General features: G+C 37.8%; 1 protein-coding gene across 1 annotated transcript in view; it reads left to right on the top strand.

Moving 5' to 3' along the window:
- Positions 1-211: 211 nt before the first annotated feature.
- CDK14 (cyclin dependent kinase 14) overlaps positions 212-19,031 on the top strand; it is a 305,938-nt gene continuing 287,118 nt past the window's right edge. Inside the window, exon 1 of the mRNA XM_029961885.1 lies at positions 212-239. The gene's annotated coding sequence lies outside the window, so the exon portion shown is untranslated. The remainder of the gene's footprint in view (positions 240-19,031) is intronic.

Here is a 19,031-nt window from a genome sequence, read left to right as displayed (position 1 = left end):
ATGTAAATTTACTTTCTTGGAAACACTCTGTGCAGTCCTACATTCCATTTACAGATTCAGATTTTGAGTATAAAATTGTTATTCATGCCAGCTAGTTCTTTCCTATTATAACAGGAAAATGATGCTCTGTTTTTTCTGGTGTTAGTTACTTTGTGCTCATTGAAATGCAGTGCAGATAACAATTTCTTTTTTCTTTTTATTTTAAAGCCTTGAAGAAAGAAGATAGCAGCTTTGATGAGGTAGGTTAAATATCTTTGTACCTTACATAGCCCAGGTATGCCTTAGTATTTCTCAATAACTCTAGAAGAAACCCACAGATAGTAATGTTATGATGTGCATGTGTGTTAGTACATGCATATTGCTTGAATGTATTTTCCAAATAACTGCCAGAAGAATTTGTTAGCTGAAAGCTCTGAATGGAATGCTGGGGTTTTTTTGGAATATAATAAAACTGAACGTTGTATGAAAGGTGCTCATTGACAACCATTCAATGCAGAGAAATATTGCATGCAGAGAAAATACTTTATAGAACTTTGCCAATGGTAATTCTCGTAATTGTAAGCCTGTATTGTAACAGAGGGGGAAAAAAACATCACTCTTGACAGAACACCTTATGTAAAGTGCTGCTGCATTGGCTTCTTGATGAATATGTCAACTGAGAGAGATGCTTCTTAGGAAATTAAAAAAAAACCCCAAAGAACCAACCAACCCAGCAGCACAAAACCAGCAGCTAGTTGTATTGATTATTCAATGTAATCACCTTGGGGTCTTGACCTATCTATGATATGATATGCATGTTAATTTGTAAAATATGCTGCTCACAATTTGTGCCTGAGAGGTCCAGGTCAGTGCAAGTTGTCCTGCAGAGCAAGTTTATGCAGGAAGAGGTGTAGGTCTTGGTGTGGTGACTTGTCATATTGTAGTCAATACTTGCCTTGTACTTCCCTCTGCCACCATAGCTGGAAGCAAATGGAAGTATTTTCATGTGTCGATATTATGCTTCAGGCATTTCTGTGTTTTCTTCTTCGTTGCATGCTGCAAGCTTAAATTCTTGGCTTATTACAGTGAGATAGCTGTTGTGTAATGCCAGATTCTAGAATAAATAAATGATGATGTAATGTCCTGGATTCTGGATCAAATCAGACTTCATCTCTTTCTAAACAGATCACATTGATGCTCAAATGCAGTGATAGCAATATAGATGTTTTGTGCTTTTCTGACATGCCAGAAAGATGTTTCTTGGCTCGACCCCTCCCAGGTCTGGAGTGAAGGTCATGGGGTCAGGCTCTGTTTTCAGGAACTCTTGTTGCATCATGCAGTGGTCCCAGCTATTTTATTTCTCTTGTAACACTGATAGAATTTGTTCCCTCCTAGAAGTTAAACCTGTGTGGATATGTAGTTGGTAAACTTAGAAGCCTTGTTTTACAACCCTTGGTCTGTTTTTGTCCAGTAGTTTCTTCTGAAGGCTGCAGTGGTCTATTTGTGCTGTAACTTACCCAGTGAGTACCTCGTATTAAATTTGATACAGAATTTGAAAGGGTCCATTAAAAAAAACTGTCTTATGAAGATGGCAATTTTTCAGTCCCCTCTCCTTCCCCAGGATTGTTTATCTGCAGTTTGCATTTATTTTCTTTAAACCTGGTTTTCTGCTTGAACAGGACACAATTTGAGCAAATTTTTGTTAAAATTTTGGAGATTGGGGGGAAAATAATCTTTCAAATATGTTTTCAGTGGCATCTGATAGATTGTTGATGTGAGCTACTGCAGAGACAGTGAGAGGTGGCTAGTGAGAAGGGTACACAGAAGAATTTTCTTCCATCTCCTGTAAGTAGGGAAGAGCTTGATGTGACATAAGCATCAATTGGTTCCATCATTTTAGGTGTCATTTCTTAGAAGAAAGAAAAGTGTGCTGAGATTTTATGTTGTCATCTTCAAATTCAACACAACAGTTCTTGGTGATTTTCTAGCCTAAAGTGTGAATCAGAGAATGGGCTGTACCAAATATCACTTAATTCCTTTCCTTTCAAGCATCCTTCAGATCAGAAGATGAAACAGACTTTGGTAACAATAGTATACCTGATTTTAATGAAACATACTTCTAAGGGAGACAGTGTCTGTGAGCAGAGGAGTGGGCACATTGGTTGGTCTCAGAAGGTCACCTTGAAAAACACTACTAAGACCATACCATGATATAAAAGGAAAGCAATCTAGTCTTCTGACTAGTATATGTAGTATTCATATATCAGGGTTGCAGTTATGAAGGAAGTTAGGATAACAGTAAGTGGAATATCAGATGAGAAGAAGAGAGGAGGTAGTTGTCCAAGCTGTCCGAAGCTGTATGTCAGCTTTGTAGGTCTCCTACTGCAAAAAATTGAAATAGTCAATTATTGAAGGAGAAATTGCATTTAACAAGCAGCACATTCTCCCTTTATGGTTAGTGGAAAGATACTCTTTTTCCTTTCGTGGTGCTGAAAGATACTGTGTATGTCTTCTCACCCTGTGCTTCCCCTTTCCTGCAGGGAGGTTGACCTGTGAGGCAGGACTTGAACAAGTAGCAATGAACTTGACAATGGACTTTATGCTCTTGACAGGTGGAGAAGGAGGAACTTGTGTTTTAGCCTTTCCAGTTGTGATCAGAACACCAGCAGCAGAAGCTGGCCAGCAGGGACTTGAAATCTCTGAGGGGGGAGGGAAAGTGGGATGAAGAGGAAAGATGATCCTTATAAAGCTGCAAGGTTTGGATTGGCAGCTGAGTCAGTTGTTAGCTTATTCTGTGCATTGTTGGTGCTACATGAAGTGCTTACTTGTTTGTCTCTCAAGAAGCTAGGGGGAAAAAATTGAGCTGTTTAGTGGCTCTTATTTTACCTGCTTTAATTGCACACAGTAGCTGAGAAATGTACAGCACTGCAGGAAGTCGTCTTTCTTTTCAAGAGAAACTACTAACAATTAAGATGTCAAACATGACAGGCAAGTGTACCACATAATTGCTTTCTGTGGGTTATGAAATTAATCTCTCCAGTAAATTAGGACCAAAAGAATCATGAGCAGTGAATCCTGTGAATGAGTTGTGTGTCAGAAAATATTTTTATTTGTAGAATTGTTTCAGGGATCTTAGTGGTGTATTTAGTCCAGCCTGTAAGGTCAGAGCACAACAATATTGAAAGGAGTAGTGTAGGATTTCTCACTTTTTTTCTGCCTGCTGTTGTGTTGCTTTGATTAAATTTTGAGGGAAAAAACCTCTTTTCTGTAGATGCTGCCAGCTTTAACTTTGGTCTGTGAGATCACTTGAGTTAATCCATTTAATGGATTTAGTGGCAGTCTGCTCACCTTCCTAAGATGTTATGACATCTTCCAGAGACTCATATGAATAAAGGAGTGGATATAGACCACTCTTTCTATAGTCTTTTGTTCAAAGCAATGAAGTAATTGTGTGGTTTTGTTTTTTTTTCTTTTTTTTTTTAATCTTTAGTCGGTTCCTTTTTGTCATACTAGTCACATTGTGGGAACTGAAACACAGGCCTGCACCAGTATGACTGAAATCAGTGGGAAGATTCTCAGTGTTTTTGGTGGTTTGTGGATTGGTTTCTTCTGTCATGAAGTATCATGACTGGGGTGGCGAGGGAGGGGCAAACTGTTCTTCCTTGTTTTCATAGTTAATTTATTTGAATGGGAGTGAGTAAGGCATCTTCTTGTATCCTGAAATGTACCTTGCCTGTTCTCCGAAGCAACCTAAGTTTCACTCTCTGAGTATAGGTTTTGGCACAGTTAGCATCTGTTTTGCAGTTTTAGGCAAAGCACTGATTGTCTAGTCTGGATACCAAGATAAAATGAACATCTCTGAGGAGCAGCTCTACATGAAAAGAGCGGTCTATAAACAAATGTGTCCCTTGAGTGAACATTTTATTTGTGCTCCAGTAGTTTGTCAAAGTTTAGATTTAACTTCCAGCTACCCAGGATTGCTTTGAAGCCTTTGGTGTAACAAGTGTCCACTCTGTCTTAAAATGATGGAACATTTTCCTTTTCATTTGAATGTGATAAAGGCCAGTAACATGTGGCTGAATTGTAGCATGTTTGTGGGAATGACATCCAGTGTTGATGTTGTGACTAAACACAAGGCTGGTAACCTCTTCCTTTGGTTAGCTGCTTATTGTTGTGATTTATTTCTAAATTATTGTCAGTCAGTCTCAAGCTGTTGGTTCTTCTCCTTCTGTTGTTGATTTCTCTAAGCACTTATGCCATGGTTTAAGAACTTCAATCGTATGTGTGCACACTAAATACATTAATACCAATGTCACAATGAAATCAAATTGCTTTGATTATTGCTTCTTATATAGTGAGTCGTATTGCCATTGCTTAGCTGTATTTTAATCTTAATTTTTCCCAATATCAAGAGTACCGTTTCTTTTTTACATCCGCCTTTCTTAAGAAATTAGGATACTGTGATTGTGCCTGCTACATGTGTAATACTGTCTGACTTCACCCAATAACTTTGAAGCTGGCTGACACTAGATATTTAGATGCTTGGTGGAAAAGCATGTGAGCTGGCTGAGGGATAGAGATAAGAATCTCCTTTGATGGAAAAGCTGGAATGCGAGTTCTTGTGAGTACATGAGAATCTGTTCGGAGGTGTTATGAATACTCTGAACTCCTCAAAATCCTTGATACTCATCTACTCCTTACTACATTTAGAATGTCCAACTCTGAGCAAGCCAAATTTCGTTTATTTCACTCATGGAACAACTTCCATGTGTTTGAAGTGGAAGTGTGTGAAAGGGGAGGGAGTTTTGCCAAGTTACTTCTTGATTCTGTAATGTGCTTGTTCTCACAGTCTGTCTCTCTCACCCCAAACTGAAAAGGCTACTCCCTCTGTGGGATGTTGGCATGAAAAATGTCTTGGTTTAAAGGACACCCATCTCTGAACCAGAACTTTTGTGTAGAGATTATTTAGAATTTGAAGAGTTAAAGGAAAGGGTGTAGTTGGAAAAGAGAAGGGCTGTGTAAAGCATGAATGAGAGGCATTTGAATGCCATAATGCAGAAGGCACATAATACACTTAATAATTTTTCTGTATTTTTTTTTAAGTTTTATTTACAGTAAGTAGCTTGAGAGAGAAGTACATGTAGAAAATATAGATACAGAACTATACCTTTTCCTCCTGCAGGAATTATGGGAGATGGAGGAGAGAAAAAAAATCTTGCTCTTTTGAGACTCTGTTACTTTTTGTAGGATCTTGGAGTAAACATTGATCTTTTTACTCCTTAGAGACTTAAAAGGTGGGGTTGGTATGTGACATATGTAGAGAACAGCTTGTGATAACAGGGATTTTGAAAGACTGCTTGTTGTCCCCTCGTCTCGGGTGCAGTAATTCTTTATTGGTCTAAATACACTACAGTCATCACTAGTCATGGCTGAGCTGTCAGCTTCCCGATGACTCTGTTTATATTTAGGAAGCAGGACTCTAGTGGCTACTGAACTGCTTTATGTTGTGATATGTGGTATGTTACGGTGGAGAATTTCCAGAGAGTGGGTATGGGTAATGTTTATAAATGGCCTGAATATCTTTCAGGTGGTGCTGAGAACTTGTGTTTGACTTAGGGTGTGTGATGACTTTGATGCAGTTCTCATCTGCTTAATGCTGGGGCAAGGAGCTAGTGTGTAGTTAGTTGTGATATGTGACTGAAGGTTGGTGGGGAACAGATGTAGGAGGGAATGTCATAAAGATAAAAAAATCTTAAAACTGAATTTGGAAAAAAACCCCAGAAGTACAGGTGTCAAAGCAGTTTCTAAATAATACTGGGGAACTGCATCAGAAAAGCTTCATCTGGTGGTTTTAGTTACTTTGCCAAATGTCTACAGAGGTGTTTCAAATATCTGGGAAAATATGTTCATTCAGATACATTGTCACAGAACAAATAAGAGGAAACATAATTCCAGACAGAGGATAACTCAGTACTGGAAGTTGCGGCTTTTGAAATGTTATTAGAGATATGAGACCAGCAAATTTTTGGGGGGAGAAAAGAGGGAGATAAAAGCTGAATAATGTAATCCAATGCTTACTGCACAAAAGACCATCCTCATTTATACTGTTTTTGGGTTCACAAGGTCTTTCTGTGTCCAGTAGAGATTTTTCCAGACTGCCACCTTTGGGAGGGAAGATCGTTGGGGATGTTGTTGTCTCATGCACCTGTCCATGACAGAGGAGATTTCCCAGGAGATGGCTTGTGTTCCTACCTCTCCTAGTTCCCCTTCTTCTTTCTGCCAGTACTGTTCACTTACACTACTGAGGATCTGGTGCTGGCCCAGTGGTTCCCTGGCACAGATGGCTTAGATAGCAGCTTGCCTAACTGATTTACTGGTGTCTGCTGCCATGTGTCTTTTGAGGCCATTCCAACAAAATGATCCTAATTGTGTCACTAGTTCTTAGGACTGGTGTGTGATGTTCGTGTGCACGCATTTGTAGCAGAATAGTGCCAGCACTTCGGTTCTTATAAAAACATTGTCAGCTGCTTAAAGGGAATAATTGTTTCCTCTAGATGAAGACTGATAATACTATTAGCATTGCACTTTGGGTGAGTCTGAGAATGAGGAGTGGGAATGGAAAAGAGCAAATACTGTCATTCTGTTAGAGCTCCTTATTAGATCAGCTGTGGGACAGATGTGCCATTGATCTGTAAACATGCTGGTTTGTGAAACTTCCAATGACTTAAAGCCTAACCCTTGGTCAGCCTCACATAATGTCTCAGAGAATTAGCAATATTTATATGGTGACCAGGGATTCCTGTCACTTCCCTGAGCTGTGTTGCATGTGGAGGAAAGTCGGGTCTGGAAGATATGAGACACCTCAGAACCAAGTCTAGGTGACCACAATGCAAGCTGGTAAGTAACTGATAAGTGGCAGGAAAGCCACCAAGAAAAGCTGACTGTGAAGTAACTGTTCTGTTTGGTCCAGTTTCAAGGCTTTGAAGCAAAATCTGGGATGGTGTGGAAAGTTTTGAGATTTAATTGGCAGTGACTCTATACCCATTCAGTGCAGGAATTGTTCTTAACGTTGGGGGATGGATGTGGTCTTTAGGAGATGAAAATTTAGGAACCCTCTGTTGTGGTTGAGGAAGAGTTTTAATCTTGAAGCATCCCTTAAATGTGTTGAGTGTCAGTGGTTTGAATTTTTGCCCCAGCCATCGATGTGTTCAGTTGCACATTCTTCTCCCTGGCACGTTTGGTAACAATGCATCCATTTACCTTTCAGAAAGTGTGTATTATTTTCATGGACTAAGAAGAGTGTTTAAGTCAATTGTGAACCTGATTAGTCTCCTCCTTCTCCACCTTCTCTTCTGCAGACACTGGATGAAGGAAGGGTTCATGTTATGAGTTAATATGCATGTGTCCTTTGCTTAATTTTTCTTTAAAAACGGATAGAGCAAAGGAGCAGAACTTGGTCTGAATCCATGTCCACAGCAGTGACTTGTGAGCATCTGGCCAAAATGCTGACATATAAAGCTCTGTTCTGATCTACAGGCAGAGAAACCTTGCAAAATGAAGATAAATTTCCAGGCCTAGTTCTCTCACTTGTGCATGTGTATTTTGGGATGTTTCTGCTGATGAGATGAGAGGATATGTGCATTCCAGAAATGTGGACTCTGAATGTAAGCTATTATTATTTTGATTAAGTATATTTAAATGTAAATCCTGCTGTTTATTTTCTTGGGATATATGGGATATAGTAATTTGTTGATAGATTAAATAGAATAACAAAGCACAGTACGTTATGTATGGGATCCATAGCTTCTTGTTCTTGGCCTTGCTGGACAATCTCCTGATTGTGAGGTGAGAAATAATCATGTCACTTACTGCTTTTTTGCTTTTTTTCTTTCTTCCAAGCCACACTATTAACAGACATATGACTATATCTAAATCTTTTTCTCATGAAGGCATCTAAGTGAAAATTAGCTCTGTCTACTTTTTGGCTTTACTGAGAAATTCTGCATATATGATGCCTCATCTGCTGTGTGTCACAATATCACTGACAACCACATATTTGCAGGATCCCATCCATGGTAATCAAGGTTTTAAGTCAATTGACAGATCTTGCTATTTATTTGGAAGGGAGAAGAAAAGGAGATTACAGGCTCTGACTAGCTTATTTAAACCAAATGGATTTTATGTGCACGGAACAATGTCATTTTGTTGATATTAAGACTTAAAGAAATTGTCATTGCCTTATACCTCTTTTATATATGTTCTGGAATTTATCCATTTCCCCTTCCAGCAAAACTTTCTACTTTGAAGCCAGCTGAGTCAGAGTCCTGCTAGTACTTCTTGTACTCTTTTCAGATATAGCAATTCTCCTTATCAAGTTTGAAAATTCAAACTTGACTATTACAGGTTGTTAAATATGAAATATTGGCTGTAATTTAATAACCAAAAATAAGTGTGAATGCTGCAGAAAACTTAATGATAAATGACAGAGGCAGGGCTGCTGAGTGAGCACAAAATGCATTATCACCAATTCTAAGTAACAACTGGAATTGATTGTATTTAGAGTCTCCTGACATAGTTACTTAAATTGAATTATGTTTCTCAGTAGAATCCAGGTGTTCACCTTTTTAAGTGTCTAGAAATAAAAACAGTACTAGCTTCAGAAGCTATTCACTGCTGTGCCAACCCAGGAAACCCAGTGGCTTACAGTGTTTTTCCTGCTGCCATGTATTCAGCAGGGCTTTTCTTTTTATGTGAACTTCTTTGGTAGCTTACATGTACAAAAAGATATTCTTCCATACATATGTATTTGAGGAGTCTTCCTGTTTCTTTTAGTGAGAGTAAACTGAACTTCTTGTTGCTAGTGGATCATTACTGTACATAATCACACTCAGCAGCATTTTGTTTTAGGGGTCTTTACCTTCCTTTTCCTCTGCTGAGACTGCACATTGAGACTGTACCTGAGGCTGGCTTCATGCTGTTTTGGACTTGTTTTCTGTCTTCTGTCTTGAAAATTCAACACTCTGAAGGAATTTGTTTGAGGTCACTTGCTGTGATTAGTTAGGTCAGATATGCCCTTCAGCTTTGAGATCTGGATGACTTTTTGTTATCCCAAGTATGTTGTAAGAAGTAGTGCAGAGGCTAGGAGGCATGTTTTGGCTCATGTTATTTTTCTTAAATTAGTACCCTCTCAGATGAAGTATTTTTCCTGGCTGTATTGTTAGTTAGAAGGAGAATGTGTTGAAATATGTATAGAGCTTAATCAGTGTCACCTTATTTTTATCTCCTTTTCTTCATTAACAGTTATTGTTGCTTTCTGACAGAGAAACAAGATTTTGACATATTATCTTTTGGGAGTCCTTCTATTACATTTGTTTTGTTGCTGTTGTTTGTTTGTTTTTTCTTTGTTTTTTTTTTTCTTTTTTGAAAACTCTCTACACACATACCTGTCCTGTCCCCTATGGCATTGGTGTGTCCAGCCTTTTCTTTATTTCTTTGTAATTAGTTGTCCTCTTATTATAATGACTTCTGGTTTCATTTTAGTTATTTCTTTTTATTCAGTATGGTGTCAAAAACTGTATCATAGTTCAAATACAGTGCCTTTAGCTGTTGGTTAGCTCTTAGGCATAGATACAGTTGTTTGATTTCTCCTTTTTCTTTCTTGTTTGTTCCTGTTTTCACTTATAGCTTAGTCTCAGTGTAATTATCTATGTTCTTTGTATGTCTTTATTCTATTTGTCATGTTCTTAACTGGTGTTTTTACTTTGTCCATGGTGACAAGGATGCTACTGAAGTCCTTGGCAGTTGTTGAGGCAGCTCTCGGGGGCACGAGAGCACAGCTGGGTGGGAGCCCCTGTCCTGAGTGCAGTGGGCAGGGAGAGGGGAGCACCCGCAGGCTGCCAGAGGCTGCTGGCACTGTCAGGCACTGGCAGAAGCAATACAAAGTGTGGTTTGGTGGCTTTCATTTATTTATTGGCCTTCTAAATAGCCAGACTTATTAAATGATGTCCAACCTGCTCTCCTTTGTCAATGCCAATTCCTGATGCAGTTTTACAGTTAAAAAGCAATCTGTGCTTGCACAGAAAAAAGTTTTTTATCTTATCCATGGGAAGAATGACACCAGTTCCATTTGTCAGATTCATTATCATTCTTACCATGTCCTGGCTTGTTTAGATGTGGGAAGTCTCTCACAACTGCAGGTTTGCTCATTTTGGAGGGGAAAAAAAATCTGTTTAAAAGAAGAAAGAAAAAAGCAGTCATGATTTATTTTGGTTCTTCATGCACAGAGAGGAACCAGATACAAACAGGATGTTTGTTAGAGGCATCTCCTGCTGACCTTGGAGATGCACAGAATTCCAGAAACTAGAGGACAGCATTTGGAGAAATACTTGAGGTTTTTTTTTTTATTTAGTTAGTTAGTTATTACTGTGGTATGGCTCAGTTAAATGTGATTTGTCTGGCCATCATCAAATAGGACAGAAGTTCAGAGAAGATGAAGGGGTATGCAGAATTTGCTTGCCCTTCAAAAAGGCATGCTGTAGCACTTGAAGACTTTTTCTGTACAAATCAGTAAGAAAATGGTATTTTTATCTTTGAAAGTAATTTTGCAGCAACTAAGCAGTTACGAGTTGGGCTCGTATTTTTTATATCTTAAGAAGAGGCCTTTTCAGTGGTGTGGAGAGAATGCTTAGTCATACATTTTATATGGACATATAGACAATGGGCTCAAACAATGAGATTTGTGATGATATTTGGCAACCAAAAAGTTGTGATATTCAACAAAATGCTCTTTCAAAATTAAAAAAAAATAAGTTACTGTTACAAAAAAAGTTCTATCATATTTGAACAAATACTGTCAGGAAACACAAGACTCTTTTTCTTAAATTTCTGTCTTATGCATTAATTTCAACGACTTTCTAACTGAAATGCTCTGGTAGGTTTATTCCTAATGTTCCTAATTCTTTCCTAATTCCTAATTATTTCATTCATCCACAAGTGGGGAAGAAATGATTTAGACTTTTATAGTCAAAGTGGTGTTTCATTTTGGTGTTGGCAGTTAAGTTTCAGAGAGGACACTGGTGTGAATCTGTGCCCAAAGGGCCTAGTAGAGTTCATGAGTATATTTAATACTCACTGCTGAGGAGGTGAACCTAAGAGGTGATTTCAAGAGGCTGCTGGGGTTCAGTGGTGATGCAAGACTTTGGAGCAGATGTTCTACTGTGAGTGGATCCTCATCTTAGAAGCCTATGTGAATTGAGTTTATTTTATTGTTAAAATTTGGAAGAGTGCCATGGCTATCTTCCTTGCTCAGTTTCTATCTCTTGTGAAAAAATGGAGAGAGAGAAGGCCTCTTGGAGAGAAAGGCAAAAAATGGAAAATGTAATTCTTTTTTCTTTTGCCAAAGAACGCAGACAGAATTGGAGATATTCAGTGGGAATATTTTAATTATCCTCTGAGTTTACTTCTTAGCCTTCTTCAAAATTCCAAATGTAGATATTAAATCAGGAAGAAGTTAGACTGAACTGTCATGATTCACAACCTCACTGTGTTACCGCATATCTTGCACTCATGGTGTGTCAGTAATGGTCTGAGCTACTCTGAGAGACAACATCCAGAATAAACCCAGTATCATCCACCACAACCTTTAGCTAGGTACAAGAAGAAATTTTGCCTGGAGTGAAAAAAAGAGGCTCAGTCTCCAAGTTCAGACAACGCTGTTTCCTAATACTTATTGTGCTGGGGACTGACCAGGTTTGCAGAAAGGAACCTGGGGGTCCTGGTGGACATGAGTCGAATGTGAACCAGCAATGTGCCCTTGCTGCAAAGGCAATGTTATCCTGGGGTGCGTTAGGAGAAGTGCTGCCAAAGGTGAAGGGAGGTGATCCCTCCCTTTCACTCAGCACTGATGAGGCCACACTTGCAATGCAGTTCAGTTCTGGGTCCTCAGTACAAGAGAGACATAGAGAAGATCCACTAAGATGATTAAGGGACTGGAGCATCTCTCCTATGAGGAAAGACTGAGAGAACTGGGACTGTTCAGCCTGGAGAAGAAAAGACTCAGTGAGTGATCTTACTAATGTCTATAAAAGCCTGAAGGAAGGATGTGCAGAAGACAGAGGCTCTTCTCGATGCCCTGTGACAGAATCAAAGGCAGTGGGCATAAACTGAAACACAGGGAACTGAAAAGCTCTGAACATCAGGAAACATGTTTTTACTGTGAGGGTGACCAAGCACTAACAGAAGTCGCCCATTAAGATTGTAGAGTCACCATCTGCAGAGAAGCCATCTGGACAACCTGCTCGTCATGTGCAATGTGATTTAGGTGGCACTGCTTGCCCAGATAGGTTGGACCAGATGACCTACAGAGGAGCCTTCCAAATTTCACCATTCTCGGATTCATGAAGTTTATTACAGGTTGCTTTCTTTCTGCAATTGTTTGAAGCTTTTTACATTGCTTGTCACAAACAATTGACTTATTGATAAGTTTTGTCATTTGTGATCACCTATAATATTCTATGTGTTTCTCTAAAGAGACATGATTTGCTTCATATGTGATTCCGTATGGTACATTACAAATAATTGTTGTCCAAGTTCTATAAAGACTGTACGAGGTACTGTTTCAAACCACTTGTTTATAAAATCTTAGAAGAAATCTCAATGCAAAGATTCTCTAGAAATATCTGTAATACAAAGTTTACATTTAGAAGCTCATTCCTATCCACTGCTCGTCTGCTGGAGACACCTCTGGAAAAGTCCTTCTCTTTCTTTCCCTCCTCAAATCTCAACACTTTGTATTCCAGAGCAAGCAACACAGAGCTTATTGATGTGGTTTGAATTCTTACAGTAATACATAACTTTACCTCTTATCTCCCATTTCCATGAGGAATTAAAAAAAAAAAGGGACTCTTGTGCTGTTTGTTTATATATATATATATATATATATTATTAATATATATATATATATACACATATATCCACATAATATGTGTATTTAAGCTTTTCCTTTCCCTGCTCTTCCATGAGGTTAGTTGCAAAAGCAGGAGGCTCTGAGGGAGTAACCTATAGATGGAAACCACCTCTATTTATGAAGCTTTAAAAGAACTACATGCTTCCAACAGAAATGAAGCATCTTTTGCCTGGAATTATTCCTTCATAACAAACATGCAGTCATTTTGGGGCTCCAGATTGATTTATCTGGAAAGAGGAAATATTTGCTGCCAAAAACATAAGAGCAAAAATAGTCTTTGTCTTATAAAGGGAATTCTGCACCATGTCTTGAGTTTTCCCTTTGTAAAGGACACTAGTAAAGCTGGGGAGGAACAGCATTGGAGGAAAGTGAAGAATTTTCTTCTTTTTTTGTGTTTGATTTGTAGTGGTTTTAGGCAGTAGAGTGAGAGGGGCGATACTTTTTTTAACACATTGTTCTTCCTTCGTAAACCTAGGGGAAGGGGGAGTATCCCATCACACTTAGTACTGCTGTGTGCAATTTTTTTCCTTGGTTTTCACATTTATTTATTTATTCTTTACATATGTTTCAAACTCTTCTTAAATACACACTATGTGGACTTGTGTGGAGCAAATCTGGGTTAGTTGAAACTTCTCAATTCTTAATCTGAAGTGTGGCCTTTAAGTGCTTCTTACGGTGAATTGCTCTGCTTATGGACTTGTTCCTGAAATGTTTCCAGTTCTGGAATTGGCATTAACATTAGAGAAATGTCCTATGGAAAAAATAGCTGGGGAACCAGAGTCTAACCAAAATTACTCATTTCATCTTACCAGCTGTCAACAGGACTCCTGGTTGTAATTCTGGCTTTAACACTTAGGGGTCTAATGCTTGATTTCTAGGACAGGGTCTGTGAGTTGATGATGATAATGGGGGTGTATTCCTAACTTGAAAAGGCTGTGTTGTACCTGTAACTTGTCTGCTTATGCATAAAGCTGCTGTCAACATCAAAGAAGCATAGCTGAATGACCTCTATTTTTGAAAGTGTGGCATACCTTTATTTCATTTTACTGCTTAAGATTGACACATGATCACACTTTTTACCTCTTACATGATTTTACTCCTATTTTTTACACAAAGTTTACCTTTAAGAGGTAAACTGCCTTATATTAGCTTGCATTTCTCTGGAATTGCTGCCATTTCATAATAGCAGGATGACATGCATCTTGCAAACTCATTCATGAAGCTCTGTGCTCAGCTCCAAACTTCTTCAGTAATATAGTTCAAAAGATTGTGCTCATTATGCTAATAAATGGTACCCTTAGGCTCCTGCTTGATCAAGGTAGGGGATGCTTTAAAACTGAGCCATAATTAACTGTGCAGTAAAACAGAATTGTTGTTAATTTATGTTTTTAAGAGGAGGGACTAAATTATGTTCACTCTTGCTGCACAGTTTTGGAAAAGAAAAATGTGCATTAATAAACAACACATCTGTAATTAATTAATGGTCCCCTGGAGAGTTTGCTCCCAAACTATCTAATTAGTGTGTAAAATACTAAAAAATTAATCCCAAAACACATAATGAAAAATCAGCTATGGATTAGTGAATTGTGGTCATTAAAACGGATTTTTTTATTTTTTTATTTTTTTTAATTTTGTCTTAATTGCTAAAGTCAACAACCGAGACAAATGCAAAACAAAACACCAATGTTGAGGTGCGTTTTGACGTCTCATTAATATGCTGTGCCAGTAAAAATATCATAAAGCTCTCGCCAGAATTAATGGGAACTATAAAACTATTGTTTACTCTGGACTGATTCAAAAATGAGTATCGATTACTGTTTTGGTTTTTATTACTTAGGAAGACCTGGGCATGGCCTAAATATTAGAGTCCTCAAATTGATCCTTCCCTTCTGTTATCACTCTTAAATCTTCTGTTGCGTCTGTTATTTTTCTCTTTTCAGATAGACTGATAGATCTCTTGAATTTGATCAGAAAAATACATTTCAAAAACCAACTGTCTGGTAACCTAGATAGGGTCAGCCCTTTATGTGCCTTTTAACAAACAGGTTACCATGTATTTCTCCTTTGGATTCATATTATCAATAACTGAAGTAGATTCTAGTATTTGGTTCCTAAATTCTTCATAAAGTTTTTGCAAAGCATGAAGTGCACTGTGCTTTATGTGCTAAGAGTCTCACTGACTTCCAGGGAAACACATGAACATGCCAAAAATGTGCGTACTTGTAGAATCAAAGCCTTAATTTGTAAAATGATACTTAATAAGAAAAACGGGCACAAGGTAGTAATTTTTCTTATTGAAAACAATGGTTACTGCTCAGGTAAATGTTAGCAGAATTGATTGATTGCCAACAAGAGGTGTAGAAGTGATTAACATGACAATGTACAAATAATGTCATAATTTTTTTCCCTTGCAGCCTCAGCAGGCATATAAACTGAACTTTCAGGTTTCTGGTTTTTTTGGAAGAAAAAAAGTGTGTTACAGAAAACTTGGGAAAGAAAATTTAAAATTCTTCTGTACTTAAGTTTTCCTTATGAAGTCTCTGTGTAATGCTGCTTCAGCCTAACTGATACCTATTCCTTTTGTACTATTTAAGTGAAGCTTTGATGCATGCATAGGTACCTCCCGCATCCCTTTCTTTCCCAACTCCTAAATCCTGCTATGTTATGCTTTAATATGAAAAGATGAACTCTACTTTTCTTCTTTGAAAATGAGTTTTCTAACTCACTTTGCATTTGTCTTTGACTATATGCAACATTAAAAAATTGTTAGGAATCCTTAGGAAGTGTATGCTCAAGAAGTAGCAAAGGATATTAGAAATATTCATAGTGACTTTCAATCTTTTAAGGTAATAAAAGAAACACAAATCTGCTTTCAAATATAAGGAAAAGTTTGGTATTGATTCTAAGTGGTTGTATCTAAACATGAATGCAAGTGCAGAATCAATCAGTTGCTGTTAATTGGAGGGAAGTTTTCTGTGAAGAGCTCAATTGAATTAATCTCATTGCCTCGTGTTGCTGACTCTGCCTTCCTGCAGCACAGGTGCTCCAGGACTGGTTCTGAAGGCAAAAGCCTTCTCACATCTTGGAGTGGGGCTGATTTTTTTTTCGCCAAGATTTGGGATGCTGAAGCATGTCTGGGCAACAGAGCAGATGTTGGAGGAGGGGACAAATGAAAAACATCTGGAGGTTCCTCTCACTGGAAGGGTATGTGCACTGCCTCAACAGAAACCGCAGAGATTATCTATTGAGTGACAGAGAAAGCATACTGGCTGAGTGGTGTCATCCAATATTGGCATTTTTGTGTTTGGAGCTAAGGGCACATAAAAATCACAGTGACATGGTAATGTTTCTTAGGGATAATTTTGTTAAACAATACTACTTTTGCTGGCGAAACTCTAGGTGTAGTTTTGGCTTTGTATTGGTTCATCTTTTGCGGTTCCTGATTTGTCTTTCTCAGATGTCTGGCATAAATAAAGAGAAGAAAATATATCATTTTGCTGAAATGATTTGTCTCTTAGAAGTCCAGCTAATCACTAGAGCTTTTGACAAATCCATCATGATTTGTCTAGAGAGAATGAAGAGAAGAACAGCAAAGAAAAACTGGACTATAGTGAAAGCATCTGGGAATTTTTCAGGGAGGGGAAGATGTCTTAATACTTACATAGTATTCAAAATGTGACTTAATTCTCTAGAGAATGTGCAGACTTCATAAAAATGTTAATGAAAAGCAAGTGTTTTATTATGAAGTTGTCTTCTTTCTGCCTTCTTGAAAATTCTTAAATATTTTAAAATAACTTGCAACTAAACTGTCTTCCTCTGGCTCCTGTTAACATCTAGTTTCTATTTGCATTCCTAGTCAGAATAGTTTCACCTTACCACTTGGATTTCCTGTGCAGTATTTCTAAATGAGACCACAGGGACTTGTTGCTTTAATTTGTTTGTATTCTGTTTCCTTCAAGCTTGGATATATCTTGTGTATATGTGTATGTGCTCTTTTGTTGAACAACAGGGGAGAGTTGTGAATAAAGGTTCCTTTGCTGTAGAAGTGTAGTATGCCTTACTCTTTGAGCTGGGAAATAAACATTTTATCTATTCTTCAAAGTACTGAGATTTCACATCCCTTTTTTGTCTGTAACAGGATAAGAAACCTCCTTTATCCTCTTCCTAAAGAAGATCCAGCCCACTGTGGAAAACCTGATAGTGTTTCAACATGTGTATCTTACATCCCAGCTGAGTTTTGTGATCACCAGATAATATTCTGTTTTACAGAGATGAGGAGACAGATCTAGGTCCAATTTTGGTTCTGAAAAATCCTTTCTTAATGGCAGCTTTCCTGGAACTATTATGCTCCGGCAAAAAATGGAAAATTTTTGCCCAGCCAAATTTTCTCTTATTTTTCTATTTCTTGACCTAATACATGATAATGCTTTATATTTAATAAAGAGTATGTATAACTTTTGACATATTTCTTAAAGATGTGCTTATCATCATCTCTATTTCAAAATCTTTTGTGTACGAGAGTTCAGTTATCTTGCTTGTAGCTCTCATAGTAATATACCACAGGCTATTGTATATGTCAACTTATTTTTTGTGCTTTGTATGTCTAATATTGTGGAATTATTTTCATTTCCTCTTCTCTTTACATTTGGTTCTTATGCTTCAGAGTACTGCTTGTCTCAAATTAACACTTTTTTTTTTTCAAATGGGAATATTAGTTTTTATCTTCACTCTGTAGAATTTTTGCAGTGTTGGTGCAGTTTGCACTTCCATTGTTTGGGGTCTGATAGCCCTGCCACTAATATCAACATTTCCATGAGTTCATAAGTACGCAATAAAATACTTCTGTGTAGAAAAGTAGCATACCAAAATTTCAATTGAAAGAAAATAATGAGGTTGGAAGAAATCTCACTGGGTCATTTTGTCTAGTCTCTCATTTGAATATTTTGGAAAATAATGCTATAGAAAATACTTAGAAAACAAGGGAGGCTGGAGAGGTTTTAGTTTTGCTCTGAATTTAAAGAAATACATAAGCCCAAAATACAGGCAAATGTTCACTTTATAAGCAAATTTTTTTTCTTCCCAAAAATAAAGGTAAAAGAAAAAAAGTATAGGATGTGCATTTCTGTTAGCATGCAGCCTCTTTCCACAAAAATGTTATAATTTATGGTGGTAGCCCATATTTACATAACACTGGAACAGAAACTGTAGTTACAGTATTACTGGGAAGAAATGCCAGACTTGCTCTGTCTTGTCTCTGGTTGTTTAATTACTAAGATTTATTTAAAGTACTTGCAGCACTTGCTAAAGGTGCTCTGTACAACAGCTTCCATTCACAGAGATATGTTTCTTGGTAATCCAGGGTTCTGAACCCTACGAGATGGGATTCTGAAAGTACTTTACAATACAGAATCTCTTTTTGTTCTTAAGAATGCCCACATTATCTTGCAGTTGTGTTAAATAATTTATTTTCATGTATGGAATTTGAAACATGGTGCTTTGCTATTTCAGCAAATTATGAGTGTTTAAGTCTGTAACAGACATATTTTAAGCAGCATGATAACTTCACATTGCACGTGTATTTACGCTAGAGCTTTTTAGTGAAGACCTTATGTGATGGGTTTACCCCAACCAGCAACCAAGCACTTACCAACCATTCCCTCCATCCTGTTTGCAGTGTGATGAGAGAGAGAGTTGCAAAAACAAGAAAACTTTGTGGGTTGAGGTAAAGACAGTTTAATAAGTGAAGGGAAGAAAAAAGAACCCCAAGTGATGCAAAGGCAATCACTCACCACCTCCCACAGGTAGAGTGATGCCCAGCCAGTCTCTGAGCAGCAGCTACCTTTGAAAATTCCAACACCCAGTTTTTATTGCTGATCATCATATTACGTGCCCCAGAATATCCCTTTGGTCAGTTGGGGTCACCTGTCCTAGCTGTGTCCCCTCCAAAGCTCTTGACCACCCTCAGATTGATCATCATGTAGGCAGTGTGAGAAGCAGAGAAGGTATTTAGTCCATGCAAGCACCACTTGGCAGCAGCAGAAACATTGCTGTGTTACCTACACTGTTTTGATCATAAATGCAAACAGCA

This window comes from Manacus vitellinus, unplaced genomic scaffold (assembly GCF_001715985.3).
Source record: "Manacus vitellinus isolate BGI_N305 unplaced genomic scaffold, ASM171598v3 scaffold_3_pilon, whole genome shotgun sequence".
Classification (NCBI taxonomy): Eukaryota; Metazoa; Chordata; class Aves; order Passeriformes; family Pipridae; genus Manacus; species Manacus vitellinus.
This window is presented reverse-complemented; position numbering and strand designations above follow the sequence as displayed.